Raw genomic sequence first — 18,127 nt, 5'->3', positions numbered from 1 at the left:
TTTATCCCAGCCAGGGGGCACTCCACAATCCCCAGAAACAAATGGAGGCAGAAGGGACGGATGCCCTATCTGGGTTTGCTTGTGCCACATGCCCAATTCCAGTCACTTCCAAAGCTACAGCCAACTCCTAACAGTGGGGTAAAGCTGTCCCTAGAAGTCCCAGGAGTTGGAGGGACTTGAGGAGCCACGCACACTTGTACGTTTCCCAGCTGATTTTAAATTGGGCTAAGGGGAAGATGCTGCCTGCTGAGAGCTGGGTTTGCCATATCCCTGCTCTATGCAGACACAGAAGAGCTGTGTGGGCAGCACACTGTCTGTGGTCCAAGGAATGGAAAGCCAAGGAGGCAGCATGCCGTCAGTGGCATAGATCAAGCAAAGGACTTGGAGTAAACACCCAGGGCGTAAGCACCATCTCTGGCACCCTCTTCCCTCCTCCCTGAATAACTCAGCTTTCCCAAACAGCCTGGCAGAACTAAAGTCTCACATGTGGAGTCAAAGCAAGACTTGAGGCGGACACTTCCTTTGGAGCAAATAAGTCAGAACCTAAACCTCCCACCCTTGGCATTGGCCTTGGCTAAACCATGGCAAACAGGAAAATCTTTATGTGAGTAGGATCAGGCAGAGAAAGCAAACAGGAGGTGGGGAGCTCACCGCTGTGTCTGCCCAAATCCCGTCAAAACAGAGTCTCCCACACAACCAACAATTATGAGCTAAACCACAAGTCAGGAAAGAGCAAGTCACATTCCCCCCAAATCCCAGCCTGTGCTGCTACATCTGCGCAACCAGCCACCGCCCAGTGTGCCCCAGCTATGATATCCCAGCCTGCCTGGGACTGTGACCATCCTCAGGGATGCCTCAGGGAAGCACAGAGAACTCTGAATGAGAGCCACCGAGTGCTCTGCTCATGTGGAAATAGCGCTTTGCAGCCACCGACATTGGCTAGCAGACTCCCCCAGCCTCCCAGCCTCTCCCAGGGTAGTGTGGGGAGCAGAGGAGATGAGGGCAGCTCTAGATGCCCTGCTGGGAGACTTGAGGTTACCGTACCCCTGTTGAGATGGGCTGGCCATCCGGCAAGATGTCCTGTCAGGGCTTACCTGTGTGTCTTACCACACTGGGATGCTGATGCACTCTCACAGTGATGCTGGGCAACAGGGAGCCCAGAGGCTGAGCCCTGCTGAAGCAATCCCTTCTGACACATTGCATCCCCCTAACAGCCACAAGGAAGAACGGGAGGGACTGCTGGTAGCAGAAAATCTGCATTTGTATATCGATGGTCAGGCTATTTACTGATGTTGGGTTTTGTCTCAGGTTGAAGGCTCCACTTTTGAAGCAAGTCCAGCTGCAGAAGCCAGGCAGGGGGAGTGTGGTGCTCTTCAGCCGCTCTCTCACCGCCCTCCCCTCAAGGCATGGATTCTGCCTTGCATCACCTGGGCACCCCACACCCGCTGCCTCCAGGAATGCACTGGCAGATCAATGTCCTGATGTGGTTCACCACGCAGACACACCTGCCTTGTGTTGCCATGAGTAGTGGGTGTGAAGACGGGAAGGAGAAGCTGAAGGGTAGGGTGGATCACTTCATAATAGCTTCATTGTGCTGCCGTTGGTCTGCCTCCTCCTGTGGTTAATGGATAACCTTCCCACTCTCTTCAGACCGCCACGGAGACCCACCCAATCCTGCCATCCTGAGCCACAGCCCGACACCTACAAACTCTGATGGGCTGAAAGCACCCCATGTCCTGTGTGCATCCTGCAGCAGTGGGCTCCCTGTGGGGCAGAGATCCAGTCCATCAGGGAATTGCCTCCAGTTTGGTCCTGAGACCAGGCAAAGACAAGGCCTACTGCAGGTAGAGCAGGCAAGGCAGATAAGGCTGGCATCTCCTTCAACCCTGAGCCTTGGCCAGGACTCAGAAGTGAGACATGCCACCAGTCCCTCCTACCTTCCTGAACTGTTCTCCAGGGGTTATCCCCAAGCCTAGAACAGGGGAGCTCCTCTCATGAGGGTTTCCCAAGACCATGAGCAAACCTGTAGCAAAACTCCAAAGCCCTCACTGTCTTGAGCCAGGTGAGCTAGGCCTCAGCTGCAGGTATAAATTGTCTCCCTGTCCCTGCATGGTATCAGTGGGTGGCTGTGCTAGGCATGATGAACCAGGCAGGAGTGAGAACCATGTTGGGAGCCACAGCTTGGGCAGCAGCGGGAGAAGCCAAGCAGGGTGGCCCAGGCAGGATGCCCCTCTTCCCAGCAGCCTTGCAAGAGACTGGTGCCATTTCAGTGTCAGTCTGGGGGTGCAGGTACACATTCAGGTTGATGGCTTGCCCTCATCACAGCAAGGCTGATGACACAGCCCTGCTGCTGTGACTGAGCCTCAGTATGTGGCAGGAGCAGGCTGCTCACTGGGTAGGAGGCTGATTGCGTGTCCCTCTGGTCCTGCCGCTCCACTCCACCCAGCCACATCACTCCCTGCTCTTCACCTCCAGCCCCTGCCTGCCTCCTCCCTCTGCAGCTTCCTGGTCTGCTCACTCCATGAATTTCCAGCTGGAAATTTCACAGTGAGGTGCCTTCCTATCAGACAAGTCCTAAGTGAACTGAACTAAAGCAAATCTCACTGGCAGTCCTGTGGTGGGAAGAAGGCAAGAAGGCTCTGTGGAAATCTGCCTGATTTCCTGTTGACTTCTTCTGCATGAGCCAGCAGGCAGGCAAAAGGTCTCTGCTCCCCTTTGGCCTCAAGGAAAGCCAGTCTCCTGGAGATGAAGCCTCACCATCCTTACCCACATCTTAACCAAGAGACTGAAAAAGAACCTTGAGCACTGCACCCAGAATGCCAGGCTCACCAATTTGTGTCACAGTCAGCGCATGACAGCTACATATACCCAGAGATCTGAGCCTCCCCTTTCTTGGGGATCAGTGAGACCTGGGAAAGCCTGCTTCAAGCCAGAGCAGGACCAAAAGGTCAAAACAGTGATGTTCTTCACACCACCACCATTACCAATGAAGTTATAAAGGACTATTGGTGTTATTCCTACACAACAGTTTCCCTTGTCTCATGGGAGCGACAACCCTTCAACATATTCCTCATGCAGCATCACAGCTCCGCTCCCATATGGGGACCCCAGAGCCAATCTACAGCCTCCAAACCAGGTCTGCAGAATCTAGAGTGGAAGATGGGGTGCAGTATTGTGCTGCAGCCTCAGCTGAGGCACCGTAGTTCCTCCAGACTACACATCCTGATGTAACCAAACCCACCCAGGGCCTGCCCCTCTGCACACTTCTTTCCCCATCCCATATCTTGCATACTGTTAACCTAAGAAACAATTAGTCTGTATCACACTGCTTAATCAAATCCTAATAGCTGTGTGGCTGGTAAAAGTCTGACTCCTGCCCACCTGCAAATGTGTGTCGCTCACTCTGCATAGTGCTTTGTGCCTCAGCTTGCTGGCAGCTGAGTACGAGTTAGCAGGGAGATATGACTCCAAGAGCTGGCAGTCCTGCAGCCCCAACAGTGCAGTGCTGGGCTGGCAGATGCCTCAAGACATAGGTTGGTGCTGGGGAGGCTCAGGAAGGTGCAGGCAAGTAAGCAAGGTTTACACCATGGAGTCAGTATGGAGCTGGCAAGGACCACAGGTAAATAGCACTCTGCTGATGAGAGCAGGGGTTGCAGCTTCTTTAACACTTGCCAAAGGCCTGGATGTTACATTGAACAAAACCAACTAAGATCTGCCTGTGTTCCAGAGAAAGCACCAGAAGCTGTTTGCTGGCTTCCTAAAGCTGGTGCCTTCCCATCTGGACAGGGCATGCAGGTGGTCCTGGGCTTCCTCTGTCCCAGTGAGCTGGTCCCCAAGCCCTGTCTCTGCAAGGGGAGCTGGGAATTAAGCCAGGCAGAGTAAGGAAGGTGTAGCACGGGAGTGGGTGAACGGGTGCCTTGTCCTCCGCACCCTGGCTTACCCCCAGACCACACCAAGGAAAGAGACAGGTCATGCCAGGGCAAGAACAAAGCCCATGGCTCATCTTCAAAGAGGAAGAGGTTCAATAATACCTCCCAGCCCAAGATAATGAGAGGAGGGATGCCATGCTGGAGAATTGATGGCAGTAGTTAATTACACAGCTTGGTGAGGAATGGAGAAAAGGAACTGCAGGATGGAGGTGCCATACTGCCCTATGTGCTGGCACTACATTTGCTGACTCAAGCTGAAGTGAATTTCTTCAGCCTCTTCACTCCAGGTACCTGGCATAGTGTAGGCTCCCACCTCTCGTCTGCACTAGCTGCAGAAGGAACAGCCACGCAGCAAACCATCCTCTGAGGCCAATGCTACAGCCCTCAGTACTGAACAGAAAGTGCCTTTGCTCTGTGGAGACCTTTTCGGTGAGCCAAGAGCAAGCCTATCTGTCTTTTCCAGCAAAAGGCAATGGCTGGAGCAGGAGTGCTTTGGAGGGCACACTGGACTGACACTATCAATGACCCATGAGCTGCACTCAGACAACCAGTGTACCCAAGAGAAAAGCATCCCTGCATAGTCACATCCTGAGATAGCTTTGTAGCGAAGGCAGGCTTGAAGGAGCCTAAGGCTGCCCAGCCGGGGCTGGTGAAAGGAAACAATGCCACCAAGCTGGGATGAGGTGCAGAAGGGGAGTGGGATTTCCCGTGTCGGCATTCATAGAAGTCCCTCAATTGTGTCTGCTCACAACAGGCAACTGAGGGGCCGGTTGACTGCTTCCTGCTTTGGAGCAGCCGGGAAGCACATCCAGCTGTGGCCAACAGCTGCACAAATTCCTCCTGCAGCCCCTAGCCTTGGGGATCAAGGATACAGTCTTACTTGTCTGCGATCCCACAGCTCTAGGGCTTGGCCGCTGTTGCCTTCCCACACAGCCCACAGTTCCACAGCCCATTCCCAAGAGGCAGATGGGAATGCAGTGAGTATAGGCACGGATGGCGTTAGTTTGCCAGTATTAGCACCTAACACGGGTGTGACGCTCAGATTTAACTATGGGGTGGGGAGGACAGCACAAAAGGGCTCTACAGGAGTTCTTGGCACTCGTGCCTGGACCAGGCTTTCCATCAGCGTTGATGGTTTGCTCAGAAATGGAAAGAAACTCATTCACTGAAATCTTCCATAGCATCCCAGAGCTAACGGGAGCATTTTCTTGAGCAGGACCTGGAGCAACCCTAGGCCAGCAGTTTTTCTGCCAGACAAGGAGGCTCTGCCCCGCTTCTCGCACAACAGCACATGGTACCCTGCCCCCGCACCTGCCAGCGGGTCCTCACAATATCTGCCGACTGCGGCATGCTGGCAGACACCGTCGTGCACATGGGCGAGAGCTCGGCAGGGATGTGCATTTCTGCAGCCGGAGGACCGCCGCACACACCCCTTGGAAAAGCCCAGCGTCCCAGGTATCAAAGCATCACTGCACTTGGCATCCCCAGAGCCCCATGCTGGACGCTCCACTTCGCATCCCCAAAACCACATGCTCTCCCTGCAGCAGTAACTATGAAAGGGGATTTGGAGTTGCCGTTCAAGGTAGCAAGGAAGAAAATCCTCCGTCCCAAAAAGCAGCATCTAAGCATCATACCCGCACACCCCCACTCCGAGCCGCGAATTGCCCGCCGCCTCTCCCCACGCTCTGGCGCCGGGTCCTGAGACTGGAACACCCGCCCGCTCCCTCCGAGGCGTCCCGGAGAGGAACCCACGCACCCGGCAGCTTCGAAAATCCGCGAGGAGCCTCGGAGGGAGTCGGGATGGCCAAAAGCTCGGCGACTTTGAGCCAATACCTTGAACGCGGGCGCCTACCGCTGCCCCCCGCTGCCTGCCGGCTCCGGCGCCTTCTGTCCCCGGTGCGGATGGAAAACCACCGCCTCCCTCCCGCTCCGTAAACTCCTCCTCCGCTTTTTTGCCGCCTTCAGTGCCACGCGGTCCCCGCGTGGGAGAGGCGGCGGATTTTCCGACTCCCGCCCCCTCCCCGTTCCCCCTCGCCCCTGGGAGAGAAAGGGTAAGAGGAACCGCGACCCCTGCACGGGCAGCCGTGCGCGCCTCAGGCTGAACCCACCTGCGCCGCGCTCTCTGCACCGCCCCGCGTTCTGCTGCCGTCCCTTCTCCCGGCTTTGCCCGCCCCTGGCTCCCCCCCTTTCCGCGCCTACCGTGTCTCCACGCCCCGCAGCTGGCGGGAAACCCCCCGGCAGCTACCGAACCCTCCCCTCCGTAACTCCGGAGCTGCACCCAGGGACGGATTTGCGTTAATATCTTAGGCATTAGTAAATATTAAAGCTCTAAAGGAGCTATGCATTAAATCATGGCTCTAACTGGAGTGTGAACTGGCCCTATTTGCCAGGTCCCTCGCTTGTCCCCCATGCTGCGTTCTAATCCAGACAAAAACCCTCTGCTGGCAATCACCACTTAAGGGTGTAGTATGTATACATATATATATGTATACGTATATGTGTATGGATGTGTGTATATATACACACATATGCATACACACGCGTATATAAATATATATGTGTACACACACCTATACACACATACGTACATGTGTGTATATACATATGTATATACGTAAAACTGTCTTGAATTAGCGATCTAGTGGATGACATCCTTGCCCATGGCAGGCGGATTGGAACTAGATGATCTTTAAGGTCCCTTCCAACCCAAACCATTCTGTGATTCTATGAGTAGGATTACAGACAGCCTTTTGCGATGTGTATTCGGGGCACTACGATGTGTAGAGCCCTCTGATACTTAGCAATTCCCCTATATTCAGAGGATATAAATACCATGTGTATGCAATATCCAAAGGGCAGGCACGAATTCTAAGATATGCTTTTTAAAGCTGCCGTCTCCAGGCTCCTATCAGTCTGGAATAGATATCTACTCTCCGCTGTGATAAAAACCTGTTGTTTCGCTTAAGTGTGGACGTGCAGGAGTCCTTTGTCCAGGGTACTTTGTCCCCCAGCAAAGGGAAGTGCACCGAGTGCACCTGAATTCAAGTTCATATCTGTGCAGTTAAAACAGCCACAGAAACATTTTTTTTATAAAGCTGGATGTTTAAAGGTTCCTCCACCAGGAACACAGGGCCCTCCTGGCTCTCTCCATTCACCTCTGCTGTGCGGCCACAGGCAGCAACACCAGGAAGTCCCTGCAGCAGCTTTGACCATGAAAACACTTGTTCCATTAATAAACAATCTCGGAAAATTCTCTGCAGATGGCGATCAGTTTGGGTTAGAAATTAAAACCAGAAGTTAAAACACTCCCGAAAGCTCTGGCAGATTCCCATCCTCACGATCTTTCAGCGCAATGATCTCTAACACACGTCTCCCTGCAGAATCCAAGCACCAAGCTTGTATTTTAAGACAGACCTACAAAACATTGCCACGTAAGCAAAAAGTCCTTAAGGTCCAAGAAAAAGGCAATGGGAACAGGGCTGAGACAGCTACCAATGCTTTCTGAGCTGCAACCATGACACTGCAGAGTGTCACCCTCAGGAAGAGACCTCTTCACTGCTCTGCTTGGTAACAGACTGCAGCTGGATCTCTCCCACTGTGCTTCTGGTAGATATTTGTCGTGGGCTTCTGGAATCAGCAGGGTGCATTAAAAACATGAAGTGAGCACCAGAAATGTTGTCAGACAGTAAGACAGGAGGCTCTTTTCTTAAATGTAAGATTCATATCAGATAAAATTAAATTTAAAAGCTCTCATCTCCAATTAAAGCTCCTTCTGAGTCCCCCAGGCAATGATGGATGCAAGCCCTGGGCCTGCCTTTCCTCAGCCCATTTTTCCTAAGCCATTCTGATCTGGAAGGTCTTCTAGTTAAGCTGCAACAGAGACAAAACCTCTCCTCTGTCCACTCGCCTCACCTTGTCTCTACTCTCCCACCTCCTATCTCCTCTCTCCTCTGCAAAAACCAAATAGAAAAGCAAGGTTGCCTGCTTCAGCATGTCTCACGTCACCTCCTCTCTAGCTTTGACATGTACCACACTGTCACCCACAGAGGCCCTCAAGCCCCCTTGGCAGTCCCTGGGACATGGATGCCATGGCACCTTGGGCCCCATGTTTCTCCTCGGGATGTCCACACTTGCTGCTTAGCAGCATGAGCTAAAATTTGAGCATCTCTATAATTTTATTTTTCTACATAAGTTCCAACTTTAGAACAGGCTAAAAGCTATGAGAACAAATTACCCCAGGAACTTGAGCACAGGGTCCAGAGTGGTGGTGCCCAGCCAAAGTGCCACTGTGCTTTCAGAAACCAGGACAAGGCTCTCTGCATCATTATAGCCTCAGATCCTATCCCTGGGAGGAGAAACACCACAAAATTTACCTTTGAGTAGATAATTCCAGGAAGTCTCCACTTCAGGACAGGGTGGGTGTAGCCACTGCCTCACCCCAGGCTTTCAGCAGCAGGGTGCATAGCACTTACCATCACCAAAGTACGGGATTAAATGTTCTCTAATTCACAGCTCTGGTCCTGTCTGCACAGCCGTTCCCCCAAGCACTGGAATCAACATCCCTCAATAGAGATGTCTCTCACTGGAGACAGGGGGTTTGAAATCCATTAGCACTGAACAGTCTCAGCCACCGGTGACCGCAGGCAGACAGGAGGCCAGCAGATGGACCCGAGGGGAGGCGTGGAGAAAGGCAGCTTCCAGCTCTTAAGTACAGCACGGGCTGCCAGCTGCTTCTCTGCACAGACCTGCGTGCCCACCCACCACTGACTTGCAGGACAGGGTTTAATGATGTCTTCTTTCAGGCAAGCAGGAGACCAGGAGTGAGCAAGACACTGTGGGGTGAGGAAGGCTAAGGCTGGAAGAGCGTGAGTGTCCTTTGAAATCCAACCCTGGCTGGTGCAGGACAGTAGACATCTCGCTCAAGGTTCTCTTCTCAGGAGAGGCACTTCAGCCCCTCGGGGAGCATGTCTGCTCTCAAGAGCAATGCAGGTCCTTGGGCTGTGTAATGCCAATGGCAGCATGCAGTCGCAGGGGGGTGACACCTCCTCTGCAAGGGAAGGTAACAAATCGCACAGCCAGTGACAACTCATTTATTGCCCCACTAACACAAGCCCTTGCTGCAGGGCCAAGCTGCCTTGCTTCATCTTGATGAAGTGTGTTGCCTTTGCAAAGCCCTCTGCTCCCAAGTGACTCTCATGTTATCATCTTCACCTCTGTGTGTACAAAAACAAACCTCCTAGAAGAAACAAACAGCTACAAAAACAGTTTCTGCTCCGAAACTGGAAACAGCTGTGCTTTGCCCAGCACTGGTACTGGGCCCACCACTGTACAGGACACACAGCTAGATGTTTCTCCCCTGTGTAATTTGGGCAAGGAGAAAAGGCAGCCTTGAGTGGGGCCCGGGGACTTGCTGCATTCCCACCCTCTCCATCTCCAAAACAGCAACATGGTGCCAAAACGCTGCTGCTGTTGGCAGATTGCTGTGCTCCCCAGAGTAAAGGGAGAAGGCAAAGCCCTGCTTTCCGGGAGGACGGCAGCCAGCAAAGCCTCTCCCTTACATAAGACTGGGAGTCCCACGGACATGCTTCCCAGGACATGTTGATGGGGCTCAAGCTGCCCAGCCCTTTGAGTCTTCTTTGAAGACCTCAAACGTGCGCTGCAGGAACTGCGTTGCTGTCACCTGGAGCCCACAGCTAGTTTGTAACTGGCAGAACAAACAGGCCAAGTGCTAAAGTGCTCTCCCTTCAAAGACACTTGCTGCCAAACCTTTCACAAAAGCTGCTTCCCCCCCTCCCCCTTGTAGCAATTGCTTGCTTTAACTAAGCTATGAAATCCAAAAGGGGAAAACAAACAAACAGCTGGTTTTGAAAGCAAGAGCAAAAAGGGAGATTTATTCCAGGCAGTGGATAATGCATCACATGAGCTAAAGGAATATTTTCGGTGCCTCTTGGGCAATATTTGAGTTTTAGACCCTGAGGAGCTAGCCAGCATTTGCAGGCACTTAGTGTTTCCAGAATCCTTTACACTTGGCACCCACGTCGACCGTTTTCCTTGGAGATTTGCAAGCACTTTGCAACCATACATTAATTAACCCACCATCCCTCCTCTGCAGTGAAATTTCCTTTTCCCTCTAATGTGCCTGTGCCAGAGGCAAGGGAAACTGAGGCACGGCTAGGCCATCGACCTGCAGCAGGGCTTAGGTCAGGGGCTACATGCTGTCCAGTTCTCCTTTGCATTGCAAAACATCCTTCCCTTTGCATGCATGACCCACAGAAGCAGCATTTCCCTACATCGGGTGCTGCCCACACCATTTCGGAGGAAGGCATGGACAACTCAGCTCAGAGAGCCTCTGCACCACGGAGCAGAGAAACAGAGAGCCAGTGTGTTTAAAAGGCAGGGCAGGCAGGCAGGAGTGGAGTGGCAAGCAGATTAGCAGCTGTGTCTGATTCTCTGCACGTGTGACAAGGCAGCAGGGCACAGCCATATTGGGAAAGGGGGAGAAGGGGGCATTTTAATCGGTCACACAGAAGATGCTGGACCTCTGTCAAGTGCCAGCAGGTTATTAACCTATTAGCCAATGGGGTAAAAAACCACTACAGGCTCCTGTGAATCCAGTTATAATGAGACTACAATGATCCTGGATTCTTTGATAGTCAAAAAAAGCATCTCAGCCTGTTGCCAAGATCAGCGAATGGCTCAGGGACCATTCTAGTTTGGCTGTTTCCTTGCTGGTCCTGGCTGAAGAGCTGCTGGCAGACCCTTTTTGAGGGTGGGTGTTCTCTGGCTGCTGCTTGCAGGACTCCTGATAGTTACCCCCCAGGATTTTGGTGCCCTGCCCTGCGTTTCAGGATGATGTGGCAGGGCAGAGGTGATTCTCACCTGATGGCCTGAGCCTGGCTGGGGAAGGAGTGGGCTGCAATACCCTCCTGAGCTCTGCCTGTGGCACAGATATCCAGCTGGCACCTCACCGCTCGCAGGGAGCCACGCAGACCTTCAGCACCCCATCGTCCCTCTGCTTCCTCACGCAACCCGACCTGCCGGGATAAAGTTAGGCAGCTGCCTGTGATTTCTTTATTACTGGGCTGAGGGCAGCAGGAGCTTGCTGCCAGTAGAGGAGCAGCCCCGAGTGAAAACCTGTAAGGAGAGGCAGGGGAGAGGGAGGCACCTGTTGCCAATCAGCCCCCCCACCTCCCCATGCTAAGCATCCTCCCCATGCTGGTAGCACTGAGATGCAATGGGGTGACACTGCTACTCCTGAAGCACTCACAGCTCCAGTGAGCAAACAGCCTGGAGACATGATAAGGAAGGGCCTCCATTGAGCGCGCCTCCAGCCCGGTGGCAGTGGCAGGGCCACGGGTGTTTTCCAGCTGGGCAGGCAGAAACAAAACCCATTGTCCCCTGATTCGACACAGCTCAGCAAGGGGCCGGGGTGCCCAGAGGGCTCCTGGGGCCTGGCATGGGCAATGGGGTCCAGTTAAATTCCAGTCCCCTCTCAGGCTGCTGAAGGAGGTGGTGGGAGTTCCTGGTGCCCAATGGAGCAGCATCATCTTTGGGACATGGGGCATCTCCCAGCTGGCAGGCTAGGGAGACACAAGCCACCCTGCCCAAGCCACTGCTGAGGGTCTCCCACTCCCACCACCTCCTGGGTGCAATCCTCCCCAGAGCAATCCCTCTCTCCTTCATCCCCACCCCTCTGTCTCCCTCCCTGTACTGCTGCTGCCCTCTCCTGAGCCCCAGCTACCCATTTGCTGACTCCTACAAGCATGAAAGCAGTAAATACTGCCTAATGACACCAATTAGCCGCGAAGTTGCTTTGTGGCTAGTTATTGAGTGACAGCCACCAGCCAAAGGTAAAATGTTACCCTATAGCACACAGTTTCCACCTGCCAGGGCCCGAGCTGAGGCCTGAGTAAACTCAAAACACACAGGCCAGGCTCCCAATCGTACCAGAGGAGACAGGCAGGAACACTCTGTGGCATTCAGAAATGGTAGTCCTGGGGCACAGGCCACTCCAAGCACCAGTGTCACTCTGTCATGGTGTCACACCAGGTCTCCTTGGCAGAGGATGGAACTGGTGTGGGCAGAGGGACCCACATTATAGTCAAGGTCATCTGGCCCATTGAAGCAGTGCCGGGGGCACATCCTGCTCCTTAGCTGGCAGCACCAGTCTCCCACGACAGAGCACAGCCATTAAGGAAGGAGCTGGCTGGCACTCAGCCACACTCGTAAAACACCACAGGGGAGCTGTGGGCTGCTGGGAATGAGGGAACCTGGCCAGAGGAAGAGGGATAGCAGCCACTGTGTGGTCCTGTTACCCCAGTCTGCAAAGCCCATCCACACCCCAGTGGAGCACGGTGCCCAGCAGCTCCCTGGATCTCATCTAAAAGGCAGAAGATTACTTTCTGGAGGATGGGTGAATCCCAGGCTCAAAGGATAGCCTGAAGCCATGGCTCCCCATCAGCCTTCCCAGGGCACCTTGGTGGCAGCAGGCAGAGCCATGCTCCGGCTGTCAGAGAGTGCTGCTGCAGCTGGTGGCTGCCCATCCCACGTGGCAGTGCAGGGCCAAGGCACCTGCCTGTTCTCCCATCCAGCCTGCTCCCTGGGCAGGCTCTGTGGCCACTGGCACCACGGGGACTATGGCACATGGCCACCTGCAGAGACAAGGGCTCCAAACACAGGCCCAGGAACTCTCACAGCCATGCCAGCCCCGTGTCTGTCCCTGGCCCGACAGTTGCTGGCTGGAGTGGAGGAATTCCGCTCTGTGCAAACGTCTGGCAGGGCTGACTAAATCCTGTCTGGAGACTAAGCCCATCCTGTCATGCTTTCCCCCTTGGGCAAATCAGCAGCAGAGCTGTGGCTGAATGCTCCCAAACATCCTACAGAGAGGTCTCCAGGAAGGCCCTTTCCCACAGCTTCCAACAGTACCAGCCGTTCATCATTTCCTCTCCTTGCTAGTCATACTTCCACGGATTCCCAAGCCGAGACATGGCCCCCAGGCCATCCGGCAGAACACAGCCATGGGACATCAAAAGAAGAGCGGGCCGAACCCAAGACAAGCGGCCCATCTGTAGCGGATCATCCAAGTACCACTGGGACCGCCCTCTCTCCCTTCCTCAGCCCCTCTGCAAAGCTGAGTGTCCACCCGTGGGCAGAGGATGCTCTAACACGGACCAGGAAGGAGGGAACCCCCGGGGGGTCCTGCACTCCTCAGGCGTGAGGCTGGGAAACACTGCCGGGAGCCTGCAGTGCCCCGTGCTCACGCTGCAGGGGGAGCCCGTCAGAGTTCGGCTGTCCCCTGAGGGGGGGAGGTTCTGGCTCCTGGCCCCCTCCCGTTCTCGCTGCAGAGCTGCCCGACCCCCGAGGGCTCTGCGGGGACCCCCGAGGGCTCTGCGGGGACCCCCGCACCCACCGTGCCCCTGCTGCCCCCTGCCGGCGGCGCGGGGCAGCCGTGGGCCCCCTCCCCTCCCGTGACCGGCCAGCACGGGGAGCCCACGGGGAAGGAATTAGCCGGCCCGCGGGCTTAAGCGGCTCCGCGGAATGCGGGAGGGAGTGTGGGAAAGCGGAGGGGGGCGGGGTGAAGGGCAGCAGTGGTGTTCTCCCAGCTGTGGGGAGCGGATGGCTGCTGGGAGAGGGTCCGGCATTCTGGGTAGGGAAGCATCCCACGCGACCCCTCGGGCTAGGGAAGGACGGGCACAGGCCCGAGCGCTGGGTTCACTGTGAGGATAAGGAGGCAGTGAGCTGCAGCAGGGGGATGGGGGCATCACCAGCACTGGGAGCCAAGTGAGCAAAGTGGGACAAGGCAACCCAAAGTATGAGCTTGTTGTGTGTGCTGTGCTAACTTATGGGAGTGGGGATGAGCGGGAGCCAGGAAATCTGGGAGTAAGCAGGGAAGTCTGAGGGCAGAAGCTCAAGCTGTTTGTTTGAAGGCGGTTTAAAGGAGCAAGGCAGAGTTTGCTTGTAGGTAACTGTGCAGAAGGGCGTGGATAATGTTAAGAAGCAGATTTCAGGGTGGATCACATGAAGATACAACACAGTGACAGTCACCCTGAACACAATACCTGTCCTGTAGGGCTGTGCTTGCTGCTCAGCTGTGGGCCACAGAGAAAGGGGTCCTGGCTACTCCTCTGAGAACTCTGAATTTTATAGGGATGGAATGGGATGGGGAAAGGCATGAGGTGCACCTCCTCAGCATAGCTTAGTTCTCAAAAGGCAGCTTACCAGCTTCTTCCCTTGTCCTGGACTATAAGGCATCCAGGAGCGCCTTTGTACCACTGGCCAAGTGCTTCAGGGACAAGAGGGGTTCCTGTCACTACCTTTCCAGGGGCTCATGGCCTCAGCCTGACTCCATACTCAGCTGATAAGGACTCAGTCTCTGGGGAAACAGCTTGTTCTTCTAAGGCTGCTGCCTAGACACTGTAAATCTTTCTGGCAAGCCAGAAGACAAAAGTCAGCCCTGACTACAGTGGTGGCTGGCTTCCTAAAAAGACCCCCCTCTGAGGAGAAGCTGCAGACAACCTACTCCCTGTCTTCTGTACTCTCCCCACAGAATCTGCCACCTCCAGAGGGTGCAAGCAGATGGAAAAGTCTCACCTGGTTTTTGCTAGTGCTGTGTCCCGGGATTGAAGAGCTGGGAAGCTTCACAGCAGAGCTGAGCTGCTGTGCAGTGCCCAGCAGTACTGCTGCTGGTCCTGCTTTGTATCTGCAGTCATGATGGTGCTGGGTTCCCTGCAAAAAGCCAGGCTTCTCAAGAAGAAAAAGAGCTCCACAAAAGCCTAGCTTCCCAGAGAGCCCTGGAGTGGCTTGTTGCTGATCGTAGCTCAAGGGCTGCCTGCTCTGATGCAGGACAGGCTGCTCTGCCACTGCTGCCTGCATCTGCCATCCTGCTGCTCCCAGTGCCATCCAGCTTGCCTTCAGGGATGCTCCAGCCACTCCTGGCAGGGAGTGGGGGGCTTCTTGTATGTCTGTACGTGAGATAGCTGCTGCAGCGCAAGCGGGCCATCAGCAGCACGTGGCTGTGCTCCTCCACCACATCCTCCATCATCTTCCTGCACAAGCCTGAGGACCATGACAGATGAGTTTCACTATCGCCTATCAGCCAGCTATGCCAGTTTCCCTCACTTTCTGCATTTCCCCATCCATTGCGGCCCCTACAGCACCCAGTTCCCCTCCAAGATAGCACCGGGGCAGTGAAGGGATAAGGACAACGAGCAGCAATGGGGGCACTGTTTTCTCACCTCTTGCATTAAGACCTTTACTGGGACAGCAGAGCAGCGCCCTGACCTGGAGAGGCACCACAGATGTGGGGTCAAGGGCCATGCCACAAATCCTACTCTGCCTGCACCTTCATCTCTCTCTCCCCTGCACATGAGGTCAGGGTCCTACAAACAAGCCTGAGGCCATGCCTCAGACTCTGAGGGCAGCCAGGACCTCTGCACTGGGCCAAATCACGCTGAGGGCAGCCAGGAATGGTGCCTGGGGAGAAAGGAGCTGCATGGGGAAAGGTGCAAGGGCAGAGGGCAAGCTCCCAGCGGTCAGCCTACAAATAGAAAGGGTCATGGGAGAGTGCCCAGCTACTGGGACAAAGGGCCTGTGAGAGGCGAATGGGGCTGCAGAAGAAGCTCTGGCAGGGAGGCAAGCGGTGGCACAGCCCCAGGGCCTCCAGGAACGTGGAAGGCTCGCTGGCTGTGTTCCCTGTGGTTGCAGGCACCCCCGGGGCCATACAGGAACATACGTGACTGTCGGGGCAGGGAGGAAGCCAGCGCTCACGGAAGGCTGGGACTGACACAGGAAGGCGATGAGGCCATAAGCAGTGGCCGTGTCAGCCCTGGAGTGACATCCCCACGGGCAGAGTAACCAAACACCACTCCCAGCTGCCTGTGCTGGGGGATGGATGGGGGGAGGCCTTTACTGCCCCGTGGCACTGTGCTCTTGGGACGAGCCCCCTGCCCAGCCCCGCGGGCGTCCCGCAGAGGGAGGGGAAGGGAAAGCAGCAGCACCCAGCACCAGCAGGAGCGGGGCCGAGCGTGCCGAGGTCGGAGACCCAGTGGGATAGCCCGCCACCCCCTTAGCCCCGGCTACCCCACATGGCCGCGGGACGGCTGCCAGGGCTTCCCCGAGCGCTGCCGCCGCCGCTGCCGGGCTCCCCGGTCCGCCCCAGCACCCACCCGCTCCCGTGGCAGCCTGGGCTCCGCCGTGTCGCTTACATGTTCTCCCGAGCGTTGCCGGCTCCTTCCCGCGGCGCCGCCGCCGGCAGGGTCCCGTCCCGCAATGCCCGGTGCCAGCAGCGCCGGCCGCGGCACGCCGGGTCCTAGCGCTGCCCGCCGCGCCAAGGGCACCTCGTGGGCGGGCTGGGACAGCCTGCAGCTTCGGGGCCGCCGGCACTGCAGCCCGGTGTTCTTACCCCTCACACCCCGCTCTGCCCCTCTGCCCGCAGCTGCAGCGTCCGCACCAGCGAGAGGGATGCTGCAGCGGTCGCCACGCTGCCGCAGCCCCGGCACAGGGATGGCCCGTGCTACGGCTTTTCCCAGTGCTTTCCCACCTGCTGGAGCAGGCAGCTGGCCCTCCTGCCACGGGGGTCCCTGCCCCGGGAGGGGGGCATCGACGTGCTGCCAGTTTGCCCAGGCAAGGAGGGCAAGTGCTGGCAGCCAGTCCCGCCAATTCTGCTTCCCCTTTCGCTACCCCCTGCACCGGCGCCAGGCTCCGAACCCTCCTTGCAGCTATGGGACTGGAAGGCACCAATCTCAGACTGGAGGCAGTGTGAGATGGCTACAGAGCTCAGCACAGGCCCCCAGCTGCAGGGTGACCTTGCAGCAGGACTGCTGAGCAGCCAAAATGCAGGACAAGACCTTGGCTCAGTGGAGGGGACTGGAGCCAGACCCCCTTCCTGGTACCCAGGGAAATGAGGCACAGTAGGGACAGTGCATGCTCTGCTCACCTCCCTGCCTGCACCCTGCCCTTACCTCGATGGCTCAGCTCTCCTGGTGCCAGATGATGCAGCCTGCAATCTCCTCGCTGCCTGGTGCCAAGCGGGGTTGGGGTTTCCCAGAACAGCAGCAGAACCAGGGTGCGGAGGCTTTGCCACCCCACAGGCTCTGCAGCTGGAGTGGGTTTCAGAGCCCTGGGGCTGGCTGGGGCTGGCTGAGCGCGGCTTCCGCTGGCTTAGCAGGTGGAGGCTGCATGCACGGGCAGATTAGTGGGAGGGGGGGAATTGGCTTCTGCCATAGAACTTCAAGCGGGATTCGTCAGAGCGTTGCAGTGGGGCCAAGTGCCAGCAAAGGGAAGGAGAGAGGGACGCCTGTGGGTAGACAGCCACCTTGGGGGGACAATGCAGGCTGTACAAGGGGAGCACTGAGAGCAGTGCTGCAGATGCCAACATCATCCCCGGGATGGGGTCATCTCTCTGGTGGCCCATGTCACTCCATGCTGCTGTGTGGACTCGGGCCATGGCAGGACACTTGCTGAGCTCCCACCCCATCATTGGTCAGCATCGACCCCCTGGGGCCAGCAGGGGGGCCTTCAGTAGAGCACCCTGCACCCACTGCCCCCTCTGCTGGGCCCCTCAGCTGCTCAGGAATGAACTGGCACCAGCCCACCAGCTGCTCTCCTGGTATGTGCGGCCGGAGCCGGAATGCTGTGTCTTGGCCTCCTCCCTGGCCTGGCCAGGCCTGGCTCCTGCCCAGACCTCCCATCCCACTCATCTCTTCCCATTAAGGAAGTGCAGGCAGCTGAGCTTTGGTGTTGGAGGAAAACAGGTGTCAGAGCCAAGAGTGATGGAGCCAAGTGGAGGGTGGGAAGGCACAGGGGAAGCACAGAAAGCATACTCCTGCCCACACAGCAGCACTCTCACCAGCATTTCTTCCCACACCTCACTGGGAATATGGAGACAGCCCCTCTGCTGGTGATACTGGTGTGCCCACCTCCACCTTGCTGCCTGTCTCCAGGCCCAGGAACACTGCATGAGGGAGATGGAGTGGCGGGAGCATTTCTCCTCTCCCAGCCCTTACTGCAGAGCTGGGCTGCAGCCAGCACTTCTATTTTAAGCCCCACAATGTGTTTGAGGAGGCGAGCGGTGTGCATGGCCGAACTTTGCAGCCTGCCAGGGAGAGGCCCTGCTACCCACATCCCTGGAAACTTCCTCTTCTCCCCTCAGGGCTGGTACATGCTCAAGGCAGGTTGTACCAGCTGCTCTTTCCCCTTCC

At 56.2% G+C, this 18,127-nt stretch overlaps 1 protein-coding gene across 6 annotated transcripts in view; it reads right to left on the bottom strand.

The window, feature by feature from the left end:
• SLC29A1 (solute carrier family 29 member 1 (Augustine blood group)) overlaps positions 1 to 17,005 on the bottom strand; it is a 34,077-nt gene extending 17,072 nt beyond the window's left edge. Inside the window, exons 1-3 of one of the 6 annotated variants that reach the window (XM_051783272.1) lie at positions 16,133 to 16,243; positions 10,809 to 10,963; positions 8,303 to 8,976 (exon numbers count right to left, since the gene is read on the bottom strand). The gene's annotated coding sequence lies outside the window, so the exon portion shown is untranslated. Of the gene's footprint in view, positions 1 to 5,685; positions 5,705 to 6,037; positions 6,086 to 8,302; positions 8,977 to 10,808; positions 10,964 to 16,132; positions 16,244 to 16,888 lie in introns of those variants that run through there. The other 5 variants (XM_051783270.1, XM_051783275.1, XM_051783274.1 and 2 more) reach the window with 5 other exon arrangements.
• Between the last annotated feature and the right edge of the window lie 1,122 nt (positions 17,006 to 18,127).

This window comes from Manacus candei, unplaced genomic scaffold (genome assembly GCF_025592945.1).
Source record: "Manacus candei isolate 608988 ecotype Guabito, Panama unplaced genomic scaffold, ASM2559294v1 h1tg000017l, whole genome shotgun sequence".
Classification (NCBI taxonomy): domain Eukaryota; kingdom Metazoa; phylum Chordata; class Aves; order Passeriformes; family Pipridae; genus Manacus; species Manacus candei.
The sequence above is the reverse complement of the archived record's forward strand: the minus strand, read 5'-3'. Positions and strand labels throughout refer to the sequence as shown.